The sequence below is a fragment of the Camelus ferus genome, chromosome 7 (assembly GCF_009834535.1).
Source record: "Camelus ferus isolate YT-003-E chromosome 7, BCGSAC_Cfer_1.0, whole genome shotgun sequence".
Lineage (NCBI taxonomy): Eukaryota > Metazoa > Chordata > Mammalia > Artiodactyla > Camelidae > Camelus > Camelus ferus.
This window is the reverse complement of record NC_045702.1, coordinates 75,895,070-75,919,680: the sequence shown is the minus strand read 5'-3', so window position 1 is coordinate 75,919,680 and position 24,611 is coordinate 75,895,070. Positions and strand designations below refer to the sequence as shown.

Here is a 24,611-nt window from a genome sequence, read left to right as displayed (position 1 = left end):
TAAGCTACAAAATAAACTGACCTTAAGTTGCAGTTAGGTGGTAGATTACTTCCTAATTCATAGCTTTAGGTCCAAATTGCCTTCTCTGAAATTAGAAACAAAACAAAACTTTGAGGGTAGTAGAGGGTTTATGTAGGAAAATCAAAATGATTATGAGACCTTAATAGCTATGATAGTAGTTAGTTCTGTGTATCTCTGCCTTGTTCTGTCAGCCAAATGGGAAGTACCAAATTATGTTTAAGCATAAGCACTAAATTCTAAGTAGTTTAATTGGAGGCCTAGATCGAAGTATAATTTTGAGAAGACAAATATATCATTGATTTGTGGAATCTAAAAAAATGATACAAATGAACTTATTTACAAAACAGTCACATAGAAAACAAACTTATGGTTACCAGAAGAGAAAGGAGGGTAAAGAGGGATAAACTGGGAATTTGGGATTAGCAAATACACACCACTATATAAAATAAACAGTAAGGACCTACTGTATAACACGGAACTATATTCAATGGCTTGTAATAACCTATAATGAAAAAGAATCTGGAAAAGTATAGTGAGGGATTCCCTTACTATCTTTAAAAAAAAAAAGCAATAACTCAAATAACTGGAAAGGTCTAATCTCACTCAGGAGTTTCTTATTTAGCCTGAGGAAGTAGCAGAATTTCCTAAAAAGTATTTTCTATTTCCCATCCTCTTCTCTCCCTCATCATTTTAAGAGACAACACCTGATTAAGAACAAAAGCAAAAAACAGTAAGCTAAGTAGCTCTATTACTTATCAGCTGATAATCTTGGACAAGTTAATTAAGATCTCTGGACCTCAGTGTCCTCATATGTAAAAAGGAGGATATAATACCACCTACCCGTAGATATCTGGGGAGGCTCAGCTGGACTCAGATCTTTAAAGTGAGTAGCCAGATGCCTTGCATGATAGGCTCTCAGTTAGTGGTAGTTCTATACACTTCCTCACTGTGGTGGGCTGGGCCCTGGAGGATGTTGAAAAGGCAAGTCCCGGAGGTGAGCTTTCAGAGGAAGCCCGGGGCAGCCAGCGCCACAAGTGCACTTCTCTCTGGGAACGCCATCAACTGCTGCCTCTAAGCGTGGTCCATTTGCTGCCTTCCTTGCCTCTTCTTCAGCATCAGGCATAGTGGCTACAGGGGTCATTTAGCCAAAGACTTCTTCCAGCCAGTTGAGTAGACAAGGTCTCCCCAGACCCAAGTGTCCAGTTCTGGGTCAGCTGCTCACATCTCTGCGTCACTCTCTCTGCCATGTTACTCCAGTCAGGCAGGGCTCAGTCTCCTTCCACACTCCTCACTCATCCCGGGTTCCCCTTTCGGTTTTGCGTGCCCTGTATAAACACCCATGTTAGGCTGAGGCTTCAGTCAACAGTTTCCTGAGTTGAACATCTGTGATGCACCAGGTACTGCACTAGGTCCTAGAGATACGTCAGTGAATAAGACACTCTCCCTGTCCTCACGGAGTTGATGGCCTGCTCTTGATAATATGGATGAAGAAATCAAGTCTCAAGGAGGAAATTGAAGTATGATTTTTTTTTTTAAGATTAAACACATGGTTAAGTTTTCTATACAGGTTCTTAGTAAAATCAGTTATTTACTTAAGAGTGCAGCTGCTCGATTTCTTATAAACTTCCTCCTACCAACCCTTACCATCATGCATTCCAAAAATAATAATAAACAATAATTAGGTTATGTCTTCCATTTCTGAAACAATGAAACAAGTTGTATGTTCCATTTCAATACATTTTATATTTGTAAATAAATTGAAATAGTTTTTCCTTGCTGTGTATTTTTTATGAGATAACTATAATTGGTGTGAAAATTAAAATACAGTCATTGTGAAATTTGAATTATCAAAGTAAAATGAACCAGATTACAAAATCAAGTCATGGGGTAAGACTTGGGGAGATGGAAGAGGACAGTTAAGCATTCATATATGGGGTTTTAACTTAGTTCTTTGGAAAGGAATTCTAAGTGAAAAGAGTATCTTTAAAACAATCATGAAATTTTGGTATTTTAGAACTCAATAATTAAAGCCAGACCAGCAAGTTTCTTAAAACTTGGGGCCTCAGAATGTTCATATGAAGGTACATGTAGGATATCGATCCTCTTTAGGTTTAGAGAGTAGAGTTTTGACATAACAGGCTATTTTGACTGAAAGCTATGAACTTGAAGGTAGGTTCATTACTTAGCGTTTGAGTATTCATGCTCTTTGTAGCCTCTTGTCACAGGCAGAACTTACTTCCTTGCTTGTTCATTGTGTTGTTACTATGCATCAAGGAGGTACTGCGTACCAGAAGGCTTTGAGCTACTTGGAAAAAAGGTACTTAAAAGAACAGGGTAATTACTTATCATAAAACAATCTTTGTCAAGGTGCATGGGTAACTACCTTAGATATTAGCAGTCAGCGATTAGATAGCTTCCCAACAAACTGATTAGATTTGTTCCTTCTAAATATAGGACTTCTGCTTCATAGTATATGTCTTGAGTCTCATAGGAGTCTTTATAACAGAATAGTCAGGATAGGAAAGGCTCACCTCCTATGCCCTTGGAATGCAGAGCCGCTGTTCTGAAGATAAGGTAACTTCAGGGATTTAGGACAAACAGAACAATGTATGTCCATATAGATCTCTGGAATATGAATCAACAAAACAAAAGAAGTATGAAACTTGTGGGGTTTGTGTAGAATGTAGTCATCCAGTATATATGAGAGGCAAACTAAAAATAAATAGTTGGCAAGGCCTTATACCTAATCAAATCTGTTGGTTCCCAGACTTCGGGATTTATGAATGAATCAAATGATAAATAGGGAAACCAGTATAGTTGTTAGTTTTACTTGCAACACTGTATCCTTGGTTTTAAAAAATGGTTACTAGCAGCAAATAAGGACATAGTCTCATGATTTAAAAAACTAGGCTGACATTTTGAAAAACTTCCTACATTTTTCTTATTCTCATTTTGCTATGGAATAATAAAAAGTTACCCAGAGTTACTTTTGAATAATTTGTGAATCATTCATGTATCTCATCTCATTTTAATTGTGACAGGTCAATCTTAGAAGTAGACAAATGTGTGAAAGGTTTATAAATTTCCAACAAAATCTATTTAAATTAGGATTTGTCCATAAATACATTCATTAAATTATTTTAAAAGAATCATTTCAGAGCATCACATACTACAAAGAAATGGTAATATGAAAAAAAAAAAGAAAATAGGATTACAGTTTATGGGGCTTCTGTATATTATGTGTGCTTCCATAGAAATGGGGGTAAAGGAAACAGAATAGAATGGCTTCACTGGGTGTCTGGGTTGTAGGCTTCCAGATGGATTTTCTACAACAGACAAGCATTACCAGAAAGCATTTTTTTCAGAGTTCTAGTTTGTAGTGATAAAGCAAAATACTTGTATATTTAACTAAAATGAGATACAAACAGTATGGTCTACAGCTTCTCAGAACTGAGGAACCATCATACCACCTTTTGTCCATCATGTCCCTAAGTACTGCCCATTCTAAGTTTTTATTTCTTGGTCTACTTCCCCTTGTGTTCATCACCATTGCCACTGTTTTAGTTCAGGCCTGGCATCACGTAGTCAGTTGCCCTGAATATTTGCCAGATACATGAGATTTGATACATAAAACTACGTAGTAACGCAGCTGGCTTTGATCTTGCCCCTTCTAATCCGTCTCATCCTTCAAAGTGATTTCACAAAAACGTGAATCTTACCTTATTTTTAATGCCTTAATGGAGTCCATGCTTCTTGGAATGGCATACCAGGAAGGCCCTCTGTGACTTATTGGCTCCTGTCTTTCTTCTAACCAAAGATCCAGTTGCTGCTCCTTTTGCTTCCACTCATATTATCATTGCTTTTAGGTCTGCATACTTAACCTTGTTCTCTCAGACATCCTTTCTTTTGAGTATACTATCATCTCTTCATGGAATACTCCCACTTTCCCCCTTTTGAATGCATCCTTCAGTTCAAGTGTTTTTCCTCTTTGAAGCTTTCTCTGGTGCTCTTTCAAGAAGTCCATTGTTACAGTTCCTTGTACCTTTTCCCCAGTTCTATTATAGCACTTACTGCAGTTTGTTATATTTATTTAGAATCTCCTCACCCTGCTAAATATAAGCCCCTGAAGAGCAGTGTTTTAACTTGCATTGTCTCCCTTAGATAAATGTGTAGTGCTTGCATTAATACCTAGGACATAGTAAGTGCTTAAGTAAATGTTTCCATAAGTTAATTAGGTCTCTTCTCTTCTTTGATTTAAGTATAAATCTGCAAAATAGCTCCTATACTTTGATTGTGAACAGAAGAAAAGAGGGTTAGAGATGTATTTTTGTTGTTAAAAGTTAGGAAACCTCAAAGTGGTAATGATTTGCACCCAAGAGCAAAGCCACTCTTATTCTAGGGGGAAAAATACCAAGAAAATAATTGAATATATGTTCCTCTTTGAAGGACTAACAGTCCCAGGTGAAACATCCTGGCACAATTGTCTGTCCAGTGCAGATAAAAGCTTCCTCCTCTAAGGGCAAATTGAAAAGTCCTATCCATCCTCTGGTGTTTGGTTATAAGTTCTACTCTAAGTTTAACCTGCCTTTCCAATCAATGCATAATAATAATTTTAAAAGATAACTGTGCAGGAACTTTAACTACATTAGGGAAGAGAACCTTCCCATTGTTAACTTTTCTAAACAGTTCAACAACCCTCTTAACAGGATGGAAGTTCCCAGCTGGATTCTGGTATCTCATTTCAAAAGAGTAGCAATGGTCCCACAAATACAGAGATCTATAAATGCTTACCAATAGGCAGTAACAGTCCTAGGGATTAAACATCTCCAATTGGCCTTGGTAAAGGTATGTTTATCTCTGCATAGAAAGGTAGTTAGCCTAAATTCTTAATGGTTTACAGTCAACAGTAAATGATGTTGATACCCTTTTTTATAAACTTGAATCCATAAATGTACTAACCAGTCCCCCCACAACACAAGCAATTTTATATTCTTCAGGCAAGGTTGGCCCTAAGTTAAAAATCACTTCTAAGATTTGCAACATTAAATAAGTTGATACATTCTGTTACATAGATACCAACAAATTTCTTTTCCAACGTGTTAGTTGAAGGTGTACTACGTAAAGAACTGGTAGAAATATTACACATTTAATTCTCAAGGAAGAATTTAGATGGTCATCCATTTCTAACAATTGATTTTTTCACTGAAGGCAGATTCTTATGCCCAGGGTTATAGTCATGGCTGCCAAGCTTTAAAATTAAAAACAACAACAACAAAAAACACCTACTTTTAAAAATTAGTTTCCCTACTACGGACATGTTAAAATGCTGCAAGTCAGTGGTTCCCAAGCCAGTTTGACCACCATAATTATCTGGGAAGCTTATTAAACTATACATTCCTGACCTCCACACACACAGCTCTCCCAAGCTGTTACATATCATTTATAATTTTCTTAGAATGTAGCAATCTCTGAAGAACCATATGCTGAACTCCTTAGTGTGACCCAGGAAACTGCATTTTACACAAACCTCTCATCCTCAGGTACTTTTCATGCAAATGCTACTTTGATAAATATTTAAATATGGAATGAAGCACCTCACCAAAATGTCTGCGTAAAGCTACAGTGCCAAGACAGGATTTTTTGTTTCTTGGTTGGTTGGTTTTTCTTTTGGGGGGAGTGTCATTATACTGTTAGACCTCTCCAACCTGAGAAGCTTAGAGGTACTATTGGCACGAACCATTTCTTGCATTTTTTTCTTGGAGATTTCATCTAAACAGCAACATAAATTGTTTTCTAAGAAATTTAGAATATTCTGATGGGCTGACCCTTTTTTCTGTAGTAGATAGGGTCAAGTCTTAATATGAGAACCAGTCTGGTTTTTTTTTTTTTTTTTTTTTTTTTAGGGGTGTTTAAGTTTGCTGTGAAAAAGAAGCCTAATTTCTAAACTCCTCCTCTCCTTTAATATATATGAGCATTTTAAAAGAAGAGGAGCTATCAACTTATTTTAAACATAGTGACATTTCATCCTATTACTTTTACAACTAATTATTCTAAAATGTTCAGACAATGTGATCTTTTTTTAACATTTTTTATTGATTTATAATCATTTTACAATGTGTCAAATTCCAGTGTAGAGCACAATTTTTCAGTTATACATGAACATACATATATTCATTGTCACATTTTTTTCTCTGTGAGGTACCTTAAGATCTTGTATGTATTTCCCTGTGCTATACAGTATAATCTTGTTTATCTATTCTACATTTTGAAATCCCAGTCTATCCCTTCCCACCCCCCACCCCCTTGGCAATCACTGGTTTGTATTCTATGTCTATGAGTCTGTTTCTGTTTTGTGTTTATGTTTTTGTGTGTGTGTGTGTGTGTGTGATCTTTTAACTAAGATTACTGTTTTCCCTTAAAGGTCATACCAGTAACTTTAAATCCCAGAAGCAGCAACTCAGAGTAGAAAGAAGCATCATTTCATTTAATATTAGTAATGTAAGAGTAGTATAACTTAAGAAATTTAGATGTCATGAGCTGGGACTTTAAGGACCTACTTCACAAAAAATTCAGTCCTAATACCAATAAATATTCTCATCATATAATTCTACATGTTTTGGTATTATGTTCACCAGGCAACATTATGAATATAATTGGACTTCCATATAATTAATTTCCTTGGAAGACACTACTGGCCAAAATATAATTCTTTTCATAAATTGACAAATTAGACTTTTTTTTTTTTTTTAAACACATCTGTCCCTTGCTTACTGAGCCTTCGGCCTCAGAGAGATGTTTATTTATTAAAATCAAATGTTTTGATCCCTTATGTTAGATTGGTAAGTAAGCATTCTTTTAACTTTTAAATTATTTATGAAAGCTAAGTATAAAGAACTACAAATTACTTCAGCAGGTCATTAGCATATGCAGAGATACATAAAATATAGTAAATATAATACAAGAAATTCATTCTTTCATCAAGCTAGTAATAAACTGTGTGTGTGTGTGTGTGTGTATTTCTGGGAATACTGATAACATCTTCTAGTTTTGAGTAATTCCTACTGTGGTCACTGTATTATCCAGAAGATTAACCAGGAATAGAAAATGTAAAATTTATTCTAGAGCAAAGTTAAGCTCAACCAAATCCTTCCCTGCTGATTCTGCCAAGCCCTGGTTATTTGGCAGTATTTCACTGGCTCCTAGGTAGGGACAGTGGGAGTCCATACATAGGCATCACTATGTAGATGATGAAGTATTTGGCTAGTGTAAGAGTCATAGTTATTCCTTACCTTACCCTTCATTGAACCCCCCCAAATTAGCATAGAGTTGCCCCAAATTGGAAATTAGTCACATCATTAGCTATAGGATTCTTTAACCTGAAAGGTAAAAGACAACTGACTGCATTTAAGAATGTATGGATAAGATAAAGAATTGTGAGGTGAGATGGGAAGAAAATTAAAGATGACTGTACTTAATGCCTCCTGCCTGATAAATTCACGACTGAAGGGACAAATGAAGTGTAGAATTTAGTCCTTCCAACATTCCACTGTGTTAATCATTTTTCCTGTTCAAAGAGGCAGTGAGGAATAATATGTGAGTGGCTGAAGTTTTAAATAATGTGCTCTGTAAACACCCAAGGGCAGAGATAAGGATGGAGTTATGGGTCCTAAAGAGAAGAACTTGGCCTTCATTCTTTGTTTATCATTTGATGGTTTCTGTTGCCCCAGGGACTCATCTAAAGTATCAATATTCCTGGAACCTGAGTTCACACAAGTGCCAAATACATGAACAAGAACACTCCATTGAAATTCCTTTCAGACACTGTATATCTTAGGTATATCTGCGGGCTGTCACAGTGGTCAGTCTTACTCCATTCAGTGTAAGCTTAACAAATATTAGTGGAGACTGATAGAATTTACGATTAGCCTAAAGCTCTCTGAGGTATCCAGTGTTAACCATATGCATGCATTAATTTGCCCAACAAGTGACTGACTTCTGATTAAATAGCCACAGTGATATTGGAGCAGTTTATCGCACCTTTGGTCAGCTCTTTTTTCCTCTGGACCTTTACAATGGAATACAATATTCCAAATTGGTTCCATCCCACACAACATGAGAGTAAAATGAGGAACTGGGTAGGTATGTGGCCAAAAAAAAAAAAAAAAAAAAAATTGGGTGGATTATTTGAACATGTAGCTCATTCCATATGCAGACTAACCAAATAAACTATTTGAGAAACGTAACCTTAATTTTTTTCAAGTGTTATTTTTAAATCTTTGGGAGTATTTTCATAAAATAACAATTTCCATTATGTTACTAAGTTACTAGAATTACAGCAGCAAGTTTTAGGAGCTATATGAGATATAAGATGTTAAATGTAAAACAATAAAATTATACGTGTAAGTAAATGATTATTGCACCCATGATGCAATAAACTTAAATTTCAGTTTCAGTTATTTCTTACTTTATAATCATTGAGTTTCTTTTCCCCTAAAGTAAGTGTGAGTATATTTTAATACTGTATTAATTGACCAAACAAGCATTCAGTGATAATTTCAGATGCCAAAAAGCATTATGGTAAAGACCAAGTGGAATTAAATATCCAGGCGGCACTTTTAAATTACTGTGATCATACATGCATGCATGAGGTTGAGCTTTACCTACCCTTTTTCCTATTAAGGACTAGAATAGGAATGGGTAAACTTTAGCAAGCACCACCTGTGTTTTTAGAGCTGGGGAGTTAAAAACGTTTATATTTTTACAGGGTTAGTGTGGAGGTGGGGGGACCCTATGTGACTGAGACTTTGTGATTTGAAATGCCTAATATATTTCTTGTGTGGCCCCGTGCAGAAGGAAAATTTGTGAATTCCTGGACTAGAGCAATTAAAGGAGATACTTTGAATTTAAGACTGTCTAAAAACAAATAATGCTCATGTGGTAACTGGTAAGCCAGAGAGCCCGCTGGTGGTTAAAGAATCAGTTGATACATAGAAGAGAGGGAGGCCATTTTAGCCAGGAGGTCAGAATACAAATATTAAGAATTGGCTGATGAATAGGCAAATAATTATATACCCTGTGTCAGAGTCAGCAGATGGAATAATATGCTGTCATTAAAATGAACTTATAATAACATGTAAAAATGTTTTTATCATATTTAAACTATTAGGCTTTGTACCCTACACCTTAGTGACATATAGGGAAAAAATGTACTTAAAGAAGATATGGCGCAGCCACTAACAAATGTGGACAGGTAACCTTGGTTTAGTGCATACTTCTCTCTTGGAGGTTTTACTTACTCTCACTCTTACCTACTGAGTACTAGGTAGTTGGTTGTACAACAGCATTCTCTGAAATAATCATGTTGGCAATACCCTTATTTTAAAGAGAAATAGAAACTAATAGGTTAAGGAAATTGTGAGCCAAGGCCTGAATCATGCTCAGTATTCAAAAAGAATAAACTAATGGGATACATGACATTAATAAATGGAAAAGGATTATTTGCCTCCTCACTGGGAAAACTTAATCTTCAAATATGGTACTCCTTTGTAAAAGTTTAATACTGTGGAATCACAAAGTACTATGAATACTTTTTACTTGACAGACTGTGCTAGCAAAGTTAGTCAGACATAATAAGCAGTCAAGTTTTTTTTTTTTTTTTAAAGATGATGGACTCTTCAGTGAGGTGTTAGCATTTTATAAAGTAATTATCAAAGCTATATTGGCCTTAAAAATTGGTCACCAATCCATGTACATCCCATGTGTATTTGCCTTCCTTGGGCAGCCTTTGACTCATCCTAAAATTTAAAACTGGGCTGGGTACTTAATCACAAGATATTAATAAGTAATACATATTTTACTGACAGTTTCACAGGGGAGACTAAGTAGGAAGTTTAAATCACAAAAATTACTCTATTTTGCTCACAAAATCCCATGCAGTTATCTCCTAAGATTTTAATTGTGGTAGAAGAAACACATGAGCTCTATCCTCAACAAATTTTAAAGTATACCGTACAGTACTGTTTCTCCCAAGCTTTTTGTTTCTCACTTTTCAGCTGCCCAGTCTTTCTAAAAATTTCCTCCTCAAAGTTTTCTTTCTTATGCAGAACAATGTAGCAGTTGGGCAATATACAAAATTGGCAAGTATATTCTTGTACTTGCTTAGGAAGTGGCAAATATGATCAGTTCTATGTTCTTCTACCTTGTGACACTGATGCTTGGTGCAAGGTCCCACTGGGTATAGGACTGATACTAACAAGAACCCTTTGGCTGCTTGTTACAGAGGAACACACCTATAAATGAAACAGAGCACCTGCTTAATATCTTTGGGGAGTGTCTCACTGGATTTAGCCGCCTAATTTTACCAGGTATTTGGCAAGGTGTGACTGCAGTACAGGGTCTGTTCTTTACTACTTGATTCAGGTCCTGGGCCTGCAAAAGCTTGATTTGCCAACTCCAGTGCTTTCCCTCAACCGAGGCCCTTAATCAACATTAATCAAGGTAATAATTATAAATTCTGATCATAAATAGGTGGAGAATTTAAACTGGTTTTATAAACTTGGAATACATTATCTCCAAGCCTGAACATCTTGAATAAAAGCATGAAGTATTTGTAAAACAGGTTTTTCTATAGAAAAGGCCACATTTCCATCCAGTACATTGTATTTGGCTGTGTTCCTTCCCTGTGAAACAGTAGAACTTCATGAATTCCTGAAGCACATTTGCACTTTTGCGCAAATTACTCGGTTTCGTGGCTGTCATGACTTGATAGGTATTTTCCATCTGATTGTATAGTCAGGAGAACCTGGTACTAACCAAAGAAATGATTTGAAGCAAGCATGATGTGTTTGCCTTCAAGCCAGTGGTTCTTAAAAATGCAGATTCTGGGTCAACCTGCAGCAGAGTTACCGGTGGTGCAGATTTTGATAAACCTATCAAGTTAAAATCAAATCAGTCCTATATTTTGAAAAAGAAACTATAATCAAAAGAAATGTTTCCTTTTTTGATACTGAAACTGCACTGAAGACATTGTCTCCTTTTAAAATATGAGAAATGATACCATAATATTAGGCTCCTTATTTATGCAATGTTTTATGAAACCCAGATCAGTATTTTTTAACGACTTTAGGGATGCAAATATTATATAGGGCATAGTATGAATAGTTGTGAAGAGGAGTGTATATGAGCAATCACAGCTTTTTGAGGGAGCTATGAATCTACAGTGCAATCCTACAGGGAAGGAGGAAGAAAAAACTATTTTGAGCTGTGTGCAGATAAATTGCATCACATGTGAGATTTGACAGTCCCTCTTTATTCCTGGTGAACAAGAAACCTACATGATTAAAGATAACCCGCTGCAAAAGATATTTAATTGTAGAATTCAAGAATAATAACACTTTCGAAGACTTGTAGGGTAAGGGAATTCACCTGGCCAAAAGAGTTAAAGTAACAAGATTAACAATCTTCAGGGAAATTTGTATCTAAAAAGAAGTTACTTGTCTGTATGGTGGGTTTAACAATCTGATATTGCTACTCAAATGGCTACTGTTGGTAGGCTTAAAAATTTTTTTTGACAGTTACACTAGTAACCTGAATCCAGCCATAACTGGAAAATAGAGAAACCAAGTGCGAAAACCAGGTTCTTTGTACATAAGGAAAACAGCTTTAAAATATCTACAAAGTATGGATTAAAATAATGATTGATCAGAATCTTTACTTTTCCGATGGTTTCATGGAACAAAATTATTTGCAACAAGATCAGTTTGTTTGAAGCGCCCAAAAAATAAGCTTAAATCACCTTAACATGAGTTTCTTCCAGAGATGCTTCCCTTGATCCCCAAATACACAGACATTAACTAGTTTTGTGCCATGACCTTTTTGACAGCCCCCTAAAGTTTATGAATCCTTTCTCAGAACGTTGTAGATGTGTATTAGGCGGTGCACACAACTCTAAATTTCTGTCTACGGATTCGTTGTTAGGAATCCTTTGCCAGGTGTTAAAACTCTGAAGGAAGGCTAAGTAACGTGGCCTGTAGCTAAGGTTACCTCAACACCCTGTTCTAGCCTAGAATAACCCTTTCTCTCGACTGACCCTGGAGAATCTAGCTCACTTAAAAGTGGCTGAGGTGAGACGCCACAGTGAGGAATTTTACGTTAGTTGGAAACAACTGAGAAAGAAGTTAGCCCTCCAAACAAGCTGGCCAATCAAAACGAGGGAGAGGTTCCGTCACCCAGTTTCGGCTTTTTGTGGAAATAGCCCCTCTCACTGTGTGTGGTACCTAACTGGCTTAATCCGAACTGAGCGCCCGCCCCAAGATCCCCTTGATACTAGAGGAGAAACCTCTTCATTGAGATCTTGCTCGCTCTTGATGGGATGGTATTTTGCCCTCGTGAACTCTACCACGCAGTCCAAACATTCGCTCTCCGTCTGCAGGAGCAAGCCGTGGGTGGCTGCGCAGCAGATCCAAACTCGTGGCTTGGCAGCCGGCCGAGCGAGCCGAGGCCTGGCGTCTTCCTCAGCCCAGCCGGCTGGCCGCGCAGTCAAGGGCGTAGCCCAGCCGCTTCCTGCGTCACAGCGGGCGCCGCCCTCGCGGGCCTGGGGGCGGGCGGACGCGGCCCCGGAAAGCCGCCCTCCCCTGTCCACAGCCCGGCAGCCCCTCGGGCCGAGCCCGGCGGGCTGCCCGCGCGTCCGCTGTGCCGCAGGCGCCGCCGCCCCGCCCGCGTCCTCGCGGGGTAGCCCCAGAAACGCACTTCCTGCGCGGCCGAGCCCACTTCCGCTCGGCGCTGTCAGGGCCCGGGGCCCAGAGCCTGAGCCTGAGCCTGAGCCTGAGCCTCCTCTGTACTCAGGATACCGTGTAACACCCTTTAACGCCAGCCTCTCCTCGCTTCCTCCAAAACACAGCATGATGCCGCTTCCAACTCCCCAGGGCCGTGGCGCACCCCGCTCAGACTGAACCTGGAGCAACCGCCGTCTTCCGGAATGCCGGCAGCGGCCAGTTTACTGTGCTGTGTGCCGGGAGGAAGTGACTGCTCATTATTCGTGGTGCTCTGCGAGAGAGGCCACAGCAATCATGTCCCTGCCATGCGAATGACCTGTGTTTGAATTGAATCCCCTGTCACCGCCTCCCAGCCGTGTTCAAATTTAAAAGGTTACTTAATTTCTGAGCCCCTCTAATTTGTTAATGAATCAAATGAGGTAATACATGCAAAGCGCTTAGAACAATACCTGGCATAGAGTAGCAGCTAGCATAAAGGTTAAATAAAAATAAGGAAAAGTGAGAAGAATTTATCGAGCGTCTTTTTGCTCCAAGTAATGTTGGTTGTGTTAGGTATGTTAAAGAGTCTCCTTCCCCACAGGAATGGCTTTCTCTACATGAAAGAGCTGTTTGTCTAATGGTTCTTTAGCATGTTTGCCAAGCTCCCAGGCAGCCTTTCAAGCTCCTAGTTCCTAAGGAAGTTTCTGCTCTTACCCAACTTGACTTGCCCCTTTTTGCAGAACTTTGTACTGGATGAGTACCCTGTAGGGATAGTGGACAAGACTAGGTTTGCTATAATTGTAGCGTCATCATGTTTTTATTTCACAGGGAAAATGGAGGCGAATGAAAAGGGAGACAAGCCTCTTCCCAGGTGCAGTTTAGGCTGCTGCCTGACAGCAGGCCATAACGCTTCCCAACTCTTGCCCTCTACCATTTGGAACCAGGTGCCGGTAGGGGTAGAGTGGGGCAGTCTTGAAAAGGAGAAAGATGCTTTTTTATTTTTTAGTTGCGCTAATGACTCTAGTAGTTACACTTCTTGTTATAATTTATAAGGGACTGATAGAGAAGCATACAAGAGATTATCTTACAACAAAAAATAGACAAACTCCAAACTTGTGACTAACTCATTCATGATCCACTGAGTCTTGAGATGTTGAGAAATAGAATTTTTCCCTTCCAGGCTAAGTTAACTTCTTTTGATTGATTTCTGCATTCCCAGCAGGACTCTTTAAGTCCTTGCCCCTTCAGACACTATTCTCACTGACCAATAACTGAGACTGAATGATACCTTCAAACACTAGTTCTTACTGTGGAGTGAAATGACCTGTTCCCAACACTGGCTGAAGAGGTGGAGGTTCCCTAAGCTTTAGAACATTTAACTTTTATGTAAGTTATACTACAATAAAGATAAACCGAAAATGAAATGAAATATTTACTAACATAGAAAGATGGGCATCATACACAGTTTGAGGAAATCCCATGTTCATGATAATACCATTTTGTAAAAAAAAAATTGTGTATAAGGATATACATCAAAATGTTAGTATTTCCTCTTTATGTCTAGTTTTAAAATGTTCTGCAATGCTGAGGTATTCCTCTTGTAATAGTGGAAAATAAGTTATTTTGTAAATTGTAACTTATAAGAGATGGATATTCTATTAACTAACTCCTCAATTTCCATAGAAGAAAACAAATATTGTCAGTTTTATAAATCAAGAACTAGAAACATAAACATATTTAAGAATCTGGAGTTACCTCTAAAAGATGTTGCTTCTTGAGGTCTTGTTCCTTTTCATTTTAAGCTCCTAGATATGAATGTGTGTGTGTGTGTATCTTTAATAAACGTATGTTTTACTTTGCTAAATAAATTTTATAAGATGAAATATATCTCAGTGTAATTTTTAAAAATTTATTTTCATCTAGGTTATCCTACCCTTTCCAGGTCACTCTGTCCTTTTCCTTTACCATTCAGCAGGCAGAGCAAAGAGAAATTAAACACCAGCTGAAAGGCACTTTGAGTAACAATCAGTATCAAGTAGAGACAAACTACAAATTGCTCAATATAAAGCACGAGGTTGTTTTTGTTTTTAATTGAGGGACTAGAAACAGCTACTTAATTATCATAAACTACGTCATACTCTTTTGGGATGGCCTTTTGGCTTGAATCCATTACTGATTATATATCGTAGCACTGTGGGAACTGCATTATCAAAAAAAGTTTTAGTTGCAGTTTGTGTATTTGGCGCCCTCTAGTGCACTATTTTTAAATGACAAGAGCTTTGCTTGATCCTTCCTGAGCTGCTCACTGGAAGAGGATAAAATGTCAATTTCAATCCACCTTCCCAGTGTGACTGATCTTGCTTCTTTTTCGACATCCAAAGAGACTTACCCGTCTCTGCACTTACACATTATTTCCTAGTCATGACACTCACTAGGCTGTGACCTTACACTAACTAGTTCCTTAATCTCTGGGCTTCAATTTCCTCATCTATAAAATGATGATAATCCTAAGAACTATAACGTGGATGTCCACATACATAATAGGAGCTCAGTAATTGCTAGCTATCTGTTTTACACTATATAGATCCAGTCAATACTAAACATGCTTGAAGACAGTAATCTTGACTCAAGTGTCATAATCTGCTAGTTGGGGAATGTGAAAAATGTTAGTGAGTAGCTAAAAAAAAAAAAAAAAAGAATAAAGGCCTAATTATGATTCTTTGGTCCCATCTTACTGAGTCAACTCATGCCATTTCTGAAATCTGGAAGCATGTTAAATTTCTTGGCATCCTTCGCAGTGCCTATAATTACATTCCCTTTAAGGAATACTTGTCTTGTTTTAATGTTCAAGGTACATGGTTACATGGTTGACCTTAGAAAATATAGAAGATGCAGAGTGATAGAAAATAATTGAAACTTCAAACACTTGGATTCAAATTTCTGATTTTTGAGCATAGGCTCCAAAGGCCTCTTTCTGGATTAGTGTGGTTTCTGAACAGGTTTGGGCAGTATATGTGTTAGCAGTATACAGAGTGAAAGCATAATTGACTATGGAATCCATGTGAATCAGGGTTTACAAATCAGTGAGAGTAGTAGGTTCCAGAATTCTCATCCATTCTCACCTAGTTCCAGCTTTGCTTAGGCATATGAGCTAAAGTTTACTCCTTCTGACCCACCTGTAGTTCTCTTCCTGCATTGACAGACCAAGGCTTTGGTGCTTGACATCACCATGCCCACGGCTCCCCCAAAGCCCAGTTATCTGCAGAAAGCATTGAGTGCTTCTGACCCCCTGAATCCCTTTGGAGTCTTTTTTTTTTTTTTAAGGGGGAGGTAATTTGGTTTATTCATTCATTTATTTATTTTTAGAGGAGGTACTGGGGACTGAACCCAGGACCTCATGCATGCTAAGCATGTGCTCTACCAGAGCTATATCCTCATCCCCCCTTTTGGAGTCTTTGTTTGGCCTTGTATATGGTAAGTGTCCCCATGCTTAATTTTCCTATATGCCTTGTATTAGACATGTCAGTATGTTTCTCTTCCCCTTGTACCATTTCAGTGCTCGATCAGATTAATTTTTCCTTAAACATTCACCAGCTGGCCATTTAGTGAGCTTCTATTATATGTCGGGACACTATGTTAAGCATTTTACATATATTACTTCTCACTCTCAAAACCACAGTCCAGTTAGGCAAAGGGTATTTTCCCTATTCCCAGAAGAGAAAACTGCTCTGTCACCCAGGTAAGTGTCAGAGCCAGACATCCAACCCAAGTCAGCCTCTAGAGCCCATGGCTTCAACACTGCATCAGAAACACACAGAATTTTGGAAAGTCTTCAGAAGTGCAAGGAGAATCCTGCAGCTCCCTTCAGGCACTGGCCATCAGTTCTGAGCTTCTTCCTTTCAAGACAGCCCACCTAACTAGCCCTGCCATAATGATCATTTCTACAAGCCAGATGGCTCCCATGTGCTAGGCACCTTACAGTCTTCAAAGGCTGGCTCATGGGGGAATCTCATTTTCTCTTCCAGAAATCTTTTTGCACTCATCACCCACTGAACCTCCACGCTGGGGCAGCAAGTTCTGTCCTGGCACAAGATTGCAGCTGCTATTTACCCCCCAGAGGATACAGGACACATCCCAAGCTTTACAGCTGGGAACACTTTCAGATCCGGCTGTGCAAGCACAGAAAGAAATCTTGACAAAAGGGAGGGGTGTTCACAAGCGCACCAGTCACAGCACACTGGGCAATGAGCTCTCCCACCAGAAGCTGCCGAAGAACCAAAGGTTGGTCTTGGCGGGCAAAACCACATCCACCAGTCAGTCCTTCAGTTAGCCAGGCCTCCCCAACACATGTGCGCGCTCACTTGGGCCAAGCACGTGTTCTTCTAATTGCTTTTCCTCTCTTTAGCTCTCTCCCTCCTTCCCCCTACTCCAAGGTCTTGTCCTTAAAAGCTTCCTCTAGGTTTACACCTTAACCTCCTTGTAGGAGCTCAGTGAACACCAAGGCTTGTGTGGGTGGAAGATTATAAATCAGCTGCAGACACAGGCAGGGGGAGGGGCTGCCTGGAGGGTGGAGGGGCCACAACTTGAAAACAAATGAGCCTCTTTCATCCCAGTGGGATTTGTTGTTGTTGTTGTTGTTTTCTAAAGCCTGCTATTCCAGCAGGGCACTTTACCAGAAGCTATGGTTTCTGGAACTTTTAGAAAGCAGAAGTACTAACAACAGAATTGCCCCTATGTGTGTCCTCGGAAAGCGTTTCAGCCAAACTTGGGAGCCTGGAAAATTTCTGTTGTTTACACAAGCCTCAATTTCTCCCTTAGAAAAATAGGTTTCACATTTTTTGAAAAGTAGTTTAAAGCATAACATCAGCCACCATTTTCTCCAGAATTGAGGAGTTTCACAGGATGACAGAAGGAGTCAGATTTTATAGAGCTGACTAAACATAATTTAAGAAAAACTAAGTCTTGTCCATTGTCAATTATCTGTGCTGGTGGAGAGAATCTAGAAACAGAATTCTAATGGGACTTCAATACACTGTTCATTTGCATTGGTTTTATGAGGCATTTTAGTCATTAACGTTTTTATATGGGTGTGTCTGCAGTTCTGGAAATTTACAACTGTTTACAGCAAATAACAAAGCTACTCAGTGAAGATGCTGACGGGGCTGGAATGCTGTCAAATGACTTTTCCAGCCTCTGGACCAACTCTGCCTAGTGAGGGCTGGAAACAAAATGTGCTTTGGCCTTAGATGAAGAAAGGTTTAAATCCTGACGCTGCTGTGTGACTTTACAGATTCCTTACTTGGAAAAAGGGGGAAATGAAATATTACCACGGCCTTGCCCATGGTATCAGAGACTAACCTTGAAAGTTGTGATAGAATTCTCAAACACAATCATGAAGTGTCTCCAGCATTCAGTCAGGTATTGCTTTAATCTGGAAGGAGCCTGGATGAGTTACAAACTTCCCTGAGTAGAATAGAGCTGCTAATTAACGGGTTTGGAGGGCTTTGCCAACCTCTCTAAATTATGACATTCTGTCTGTAGATTATAAAGGGGCTCAGTATTACCCAGGAAAGACATAGACCAGAGCCTGGCTTGAATCTTGCCAATGAGTAGCTCAGGAGGTGAGCATATGTTGTGATCCTAACCTAAGAGCTGTCAGAAAGGTTCAGAATTTCTCTCAAGTTGCTACCCTGTGGTTTTTCCTTAGTCACCTTAACTTATCCTATGTGTTAATACATGATTGACTATAATTTTCAATAATTCATTTGGAATATATGTATGTATTTGTGTGACTGAAACATTATGCTGTACACAAGAAATTGACACATTGTAACTGACTACACTTCAATAAAAATAAAATAATCATAATAATTCATTTGAATTCATACTAAGTGGCAAATGTGGCCTTGAATTCACAATGTTGCCTGAGAGGCGAGGTGGCAAGAAGGCTCATAAAAGTAGCCTTCCCACACCACACCCCTGGCACCATATGCACAGGTTCTGAACTGGTGGGGGGGGGGTGCTGAATAAGGCAGGACCGGTTGGTTAGTGTTAGGCAGGAACAACTGGAAAGTAAGAGCCCGGTATATATGATCTGCTGCATTTCTGCAGTTTCTTTACCATCCTTATCATATATACATGTCCTGGACTCACTCAAGGTAGAATCAGGTTCTTGTGCCCACAAATAAAAGAAAGCTTGACAAACTCAGTTGAATGTTCTTTCCAAAGAGTGCATTTGTTTTCAGGGTCAGGAAGTCAAGAGCAGTGTTCAACTAAACATTTGGATCTGGTATTTCTTAGGATATGGGCTCACAAGTTAACAGAGATGCTGAAAAACATTGGTGGCTCAGCAGTGTCAGGGGCCCCATTTCTGTCATTGTGCTGCTATGCTCAATACATGGTTTCTATTTCATAGTCCAAGATAACGGCTCCAGCTCCAACCTCATATCTACATTCCCGCAAAATTCTATAATTATAGAAGAAAAGTACAGACTGGAGGACAACTAGCAGTTTTTGCCATAATTCCCTTCCTGTGGTTTTTCCACTCCCGACCTACTTGATTCATCACTGAAAGTTCTGAGCTAGAAGCCTACTGAATTCTCTATATACAGAAAACACTGAAAACTAGAAGCAGTCTTACCCTATTTTTTTTAGATAGTATTGGTAATATGTGTTTACTCTTGGGGGAAAGAATAGAAAATACAAATCAGTAAGAAATTAAGAACTAGCATCATAAGACTCCATCCCCCAGTGATAATAACGTTAGATTGTGATGTCTTTCCTGATAGACTTGCCTAATACAATTGTAGACATAAATAAAATGGAGTCTTGGGGTGATAATTTACATTACACAATGGCAGTGATGGTAAGTGGTCTCTATTATTGTGTAAGGTGAGGAAAGGACTTTAACTGGTCATACAGTGGAAAGAGAATAAAAATTGGGAGACTTGCATTTTAACCCCACCTCTTAATTGACCCTGGTGTGACTGAGCAAGTAACAAATTCTTAATGTTTCTCTTTCTCTGTAGGTAAAATAGAAATTATATTTGGTTTTTTCAGTCCCCATTATAAAGATAGTTATGAGAATCAAGTATCCCTTCCTGTATTCCTGTATTGAGACATGTTCCCTGCCCCCTTGGAGCTGAATCCACCAAGTGAGGCACGTCAAAATGTCATGAGGAAGGACAGCTCTGACATGTATGTCAAGGGCTCCTATCAAGGGGTGACCACCAACACTCACCGTGTTCCTTGGCCCTTCACTCCTCTCTTCAGACCTCCAAGTGTGGGAAGAGGTGGGAGATAAAGTGGTCAGATGGGGAAGGAGGTCTGCCCTGGTCAGGCTGCCAGTTTCCTCTCCCCTTTTCTCCTCTGAACCCAACCAGCCCTAACTCTACTACTACACACATCAGCATTTTCTGGTTTTTATCTCATCTCTGCTCCTCACTCCACCCTCTTGACTGGGAAGTAGGAAAATTGAGATTTGCAGAAGTTGGTAAAAACTCATGTCAGAAGGCAGCGTTCCATTTCTAGATCCAAGAAAAACTTCCTGTTTTGTTAAGACCCTTCTTAGGAGCGGAAGCTCTCTCACTCAGAAGAAAACCACAATGAATAATTTCACTGATTTGTACCATATGTTTAGCAAGCCTGAAATCCCAAGAGGCGGCAGTGAATCAGAAGAGAAACCATCAGAAGGGAACTGTCACATAGGCACCCCACTGCCAGCCAGGGCTCTTCCTCACTTCCCCCTTCACCACCTCCTGCAGGAAGAGCGCCAGCCTGTGAGTGGAGTAACTCGGGGCCCAGGGAGCAGAGGTAACCTGGCAGTGCCTTCGTGGCTGGGTCCAGGACAGCACAACTCCCACTGCTCATCCTTTCGCCAGACGGATTTTCCCTTTTTCACAAAAGGATCTAGAAAAGCAGCTGTATTAGCCTGGACAGTGCTGCAGTAACAAGTGAAGCCCAGAATCTTGGCCCAACACAATGAAAGTTTATTCTCGCTCTGATATTTGGAACTGAATCACTGGAGTCTTAGGCCTCTACTGTCCTAGTGGGAGAGGAGGTGCCTGGAGAAAACACAGGTGCTTCTGTGTGTCAGCCTGGAAGTGACAGGGGTCGCTTCTATCTCAGTAGTTGGACACAACGCACTAGAGAAAGGCTGCGACTGATGGAGAAGCACACAGATACCTGGTGAACAATCGATGCTGCCGCCCAAGCAGCACCTGGATGCCGGGTGCATGCTGTAACAGGTAATGACAGCTCAGAGCCCCAGACCATCATTTGAACCCAAATCCACTGGGATGTCTCATCTAAAGGTCTTCCTTATTTCCTGAGTGCCTAACAGGCAGCTCTGAGGTCAAAAACGGCCTACCCCATTTACAGAGGATTCTTCATAAGAGTTTTATGGGCACCACCTATTTATCTACCTAATTAGCTAGTTCACAGAAACTGGTCGCTCTGTGTAGCCTCACCATCGTCTGTGGAGGACTGACGTAGCTTTGTGTCCCTGGAAGCATGGATAGATCAATCTTTTGAATCAAAGCTAACTTTCTAAAAGTCATGGCATTTTAAGCTGTTCACATTTAATTCCACAAAAATGATACCATAAAACTGGAGGATTGTCCTCTGAAGGATTGTTGACCAAAATTGTTCAAAATATGATTCAAGCCTCCTCTTGCAGTTGACTCATGTCTGACTCTTGTCCAATGTTTTTATGCCAAGGGAGGATGCTCTGTATTCACTATCATCATCAATTAAACAAACATACAGCCCATACATGGATGATGGTGTGCTCTGGAATGAACTTGGATGCCCCTGCCAGGGGCGAGGAGTCACTTTCTAAGTCAGCTTATCCAGGACTGGAGTTCCTCTGCCCTCCCCGCCTTGCTCCCTTCTCCTTACTCTGGGGACATTTTGCCATCCACCAAAAAGGCAGGAGAGAAGCAAAGGAAATACAGCTCATTTCGAAGCCGACTGACTTCACAGGGTGGTTCTCACTCGGTCTGTTTTCCTTGGCCTACTTTGGAGCTGTTTTGGGACATATGAGGTTCTTCAACCACAAGGCCTTTTCCAGACCTGATTTCCCCTTGGAATGACACATTATCCTCCCTTCAAATGTAGCAATTGTAAATTCCTGCCTGGGGAGCAGCAATTGTTTAGAATTACACACTCTTTGGACAAACCAGTATGGGATTAACAAAGCCTTATTGTTCTGCAATCCTCTACTGAAACTTGCTACAGTAATTTCTGGTGACATTATTTTTCCCTGCCTAGATTTTGACTATGCAAAGAACACTTTTCCATATGTTAATTAGTCCTTTTCAGTGGTATGTAATAGAAACTTCTTTTTACCATTTTGCCAACAATGAACAGGACAAAATAATACTATCAGGTTTTCTCACTTCACTCTTCTCTCCCCCTTTCACTCTCTGTCACATTTACTCTAACTTCACAACTTAAAAATTTCTCAGATTTGTTGTGCCCAAAATATTACTTCATAATTGCTATTTACACATGCAAGGACACACGCTGTACAACACAATTTGGGATTTGCTCCTTTACAATATGTGTATATGCTATTTTTAAAACAGACTTGAGGAGCACAGAGTAAAAGCAGTGATCACTCCTAGTTTGTGACAACTCATTGCTGGTCGGGAAATGCTATTTTAAATGTGTTTTTATGATGACTCAAGGAAACAATTTACCTTTACTTTTTTCCACTTAAAAAAAATTTCTCATTCACTTTTAATCATCTGCAAATAAAACTCAATAACTAAGAATAAACCTACCAATATTTACTTCCTAACCCAAATTATTTCTAACAGTACCAAAAGGCGATCCCTTTACAATGACAAAGTCTAAAGACAGGACTATAAAAATATTGAGACATTATTTACCTATAGAGTAGGTCTTTACAAAAGCTTTCTTCAGCAAATGTGAAACCAATAAATCAGTGCTAGCTATAATGGAATCTTCTCCAGCTGGTTTTAGGCCAGTTAAGTCTAATAAAGTCATGACAATAGGAAGCTGACTTGAAACCAAAGTAACTACCAAGAACATTTTGTATTCCATTAATAGGTAATGAAAGCCTGTGCACTGCTGAGTGGAAATATAAATTCTGACTACTTATTATGTAAAACTTTGGGCCCACATAACTATCACTTCAAAAAACAGCTTACTTTTGCACAGCAAAGGAAACCATAAGCAAAACAAAAAGACAACCTAGAGAATGGGAGAAAATATTTGCAAAAGATGAGACTGACAAAGGCTTAATTTCCAGAATACATAAACAGCTTATAGAATTTAGTAAGAAAAAAACAAACCACCCAATCCAAAAATGGGCAGAAGACCTAAACAAGCAATTCTCCAATGAAGACATACAAATGGCCAATAGGCACATGAAAAAATGCTCAATATCACTAATTATTAGAGAAACACAAATCAAAACTACAATGAGGTATCACCTCACAGCAGTCAGAATGGCCATCATTCAAAAGTCCACAAATGATAAATGCTAGGAGAGGGTGTGGAGAAAAGGGAACCCTCCTACACTGTTGGTGGGAATAGTTTGGTGCAGCCATTGTGGAAAACAGTATGGAGATTCCTCAAAAAAACTAAAAATAGATTTCCCATATAACCCAGTAATCCCATTATATCCAGAGGGAACCTTAATTCAAAAAGACACATGCACCCCAATGTTCATAGCAGCACCACTTACAATAGCCAAGGCATGGAAACAACCTAAATGTCCATCAGTAGATGACTGGATAAAGAAGTTGTGGTATATTTATACAATGGAACACTACTCAGCCATAAAAAATGCCATTTGCAGCAACATGGATGAACCTGGAGAATGTCATTCTAAGTGAAGCCAGAAGGAGAAAGAAAAATACCATATATCATCACTCATCTGTGGAATCTTAAAAAAAAAAAAAGACAAATGAACTTATTTACAAAACAGAAATAGACTAACATAGAAAACAAACTTATGGTTACCAGTGGGGGAAGAGATTGGGAGTTTGAGATTTGCAGATACTAACTAATATATATAAAATAGATAAACAAGTTTATATTTATATAGCACAGAGAACTATATTGAATATCTTGTAGTAATGTATGGTGGAAAAGAATATGAAAACAAATATATGTATATTCCTATACGACTGAAGTATTGTGCTGTACACCAGAAATTGACACAACAATGTAAACTGACTATACTTCAATAAAAATGTATTTAAAAAACTTAAAACAGCTTAGTAGTACAATTTTTTAAAAACAGGCTTTGATGAAATCCACAAAAAAATCATCTTTACCAATTGTACCCAAACCATCTTCTCATATCCTGTACCTAAGTGGAAATTTTTGTTCCAGAGGGAGTTGGGAGATATTTAAGATATAGCTATTCCATAAGAAGTATGACAAATTAGCATTTTTAAAATCATTAGATGACAACCATGGACTCAGCTAAAAAAATAAAAAAGTCAAGTCTATAATCTGCACTGAAAGGATTTTAATCTATAAAAGATAAAAGCTAGCTTTTCCCATTTTTCAAACCAGAGACTTTGAAGCATTTCCTCTTAGAAAAAATAAAAAGAAATGATGTTGCAGCTATTACTAACTTCATTAGCAAGGAGACAGAACTAATTCTTCCAGGGAACTCATTTCGAAGTTGAGGCATAGATGAAATCCAGTGGCTCACAACTGAAGTTGAGTTGGCCCCATACAGACACTTGGCTCACAAACAGACTCAACAAGAAAGCTCAGCAAAGTGAAACAAAGCTGAGGCCAAAAATCATGTAGTGGTTTGTAGTGGAGCAAAGGATAGTTTAACTGTACCATAAA

The 24,611-nt window shown here is 38.9% G+C and overlaps 1 protein-coding gene across 1 annotated transcript in view; it reads right to left on the bottom strand.

Moving 5' to 3' along the window:
• Positions 1–24,611, bottom strand: part of LHFPL3 (LHFPL tetraspan subfamily member 3) — a 629,939-nt gene that overhangs the window by 45,286 nt on the left and 560,042 nt on the right. Inside the window, exons 9-11 of the mRNA XM_032484193.1 lie at positions 2,553–2,646; positions 862–1,346; positions 22–85 (exon numbers count right to left, since the gene is read on the bottom strand). The gene's annotated coding sequence lies outside the window, so the exon portion shown is untranslated. The remainder of the gene's footprint in view (positions 1–21; positions 86–861; positions 1,347–2,552; positions 2,647–24,611) is intronic.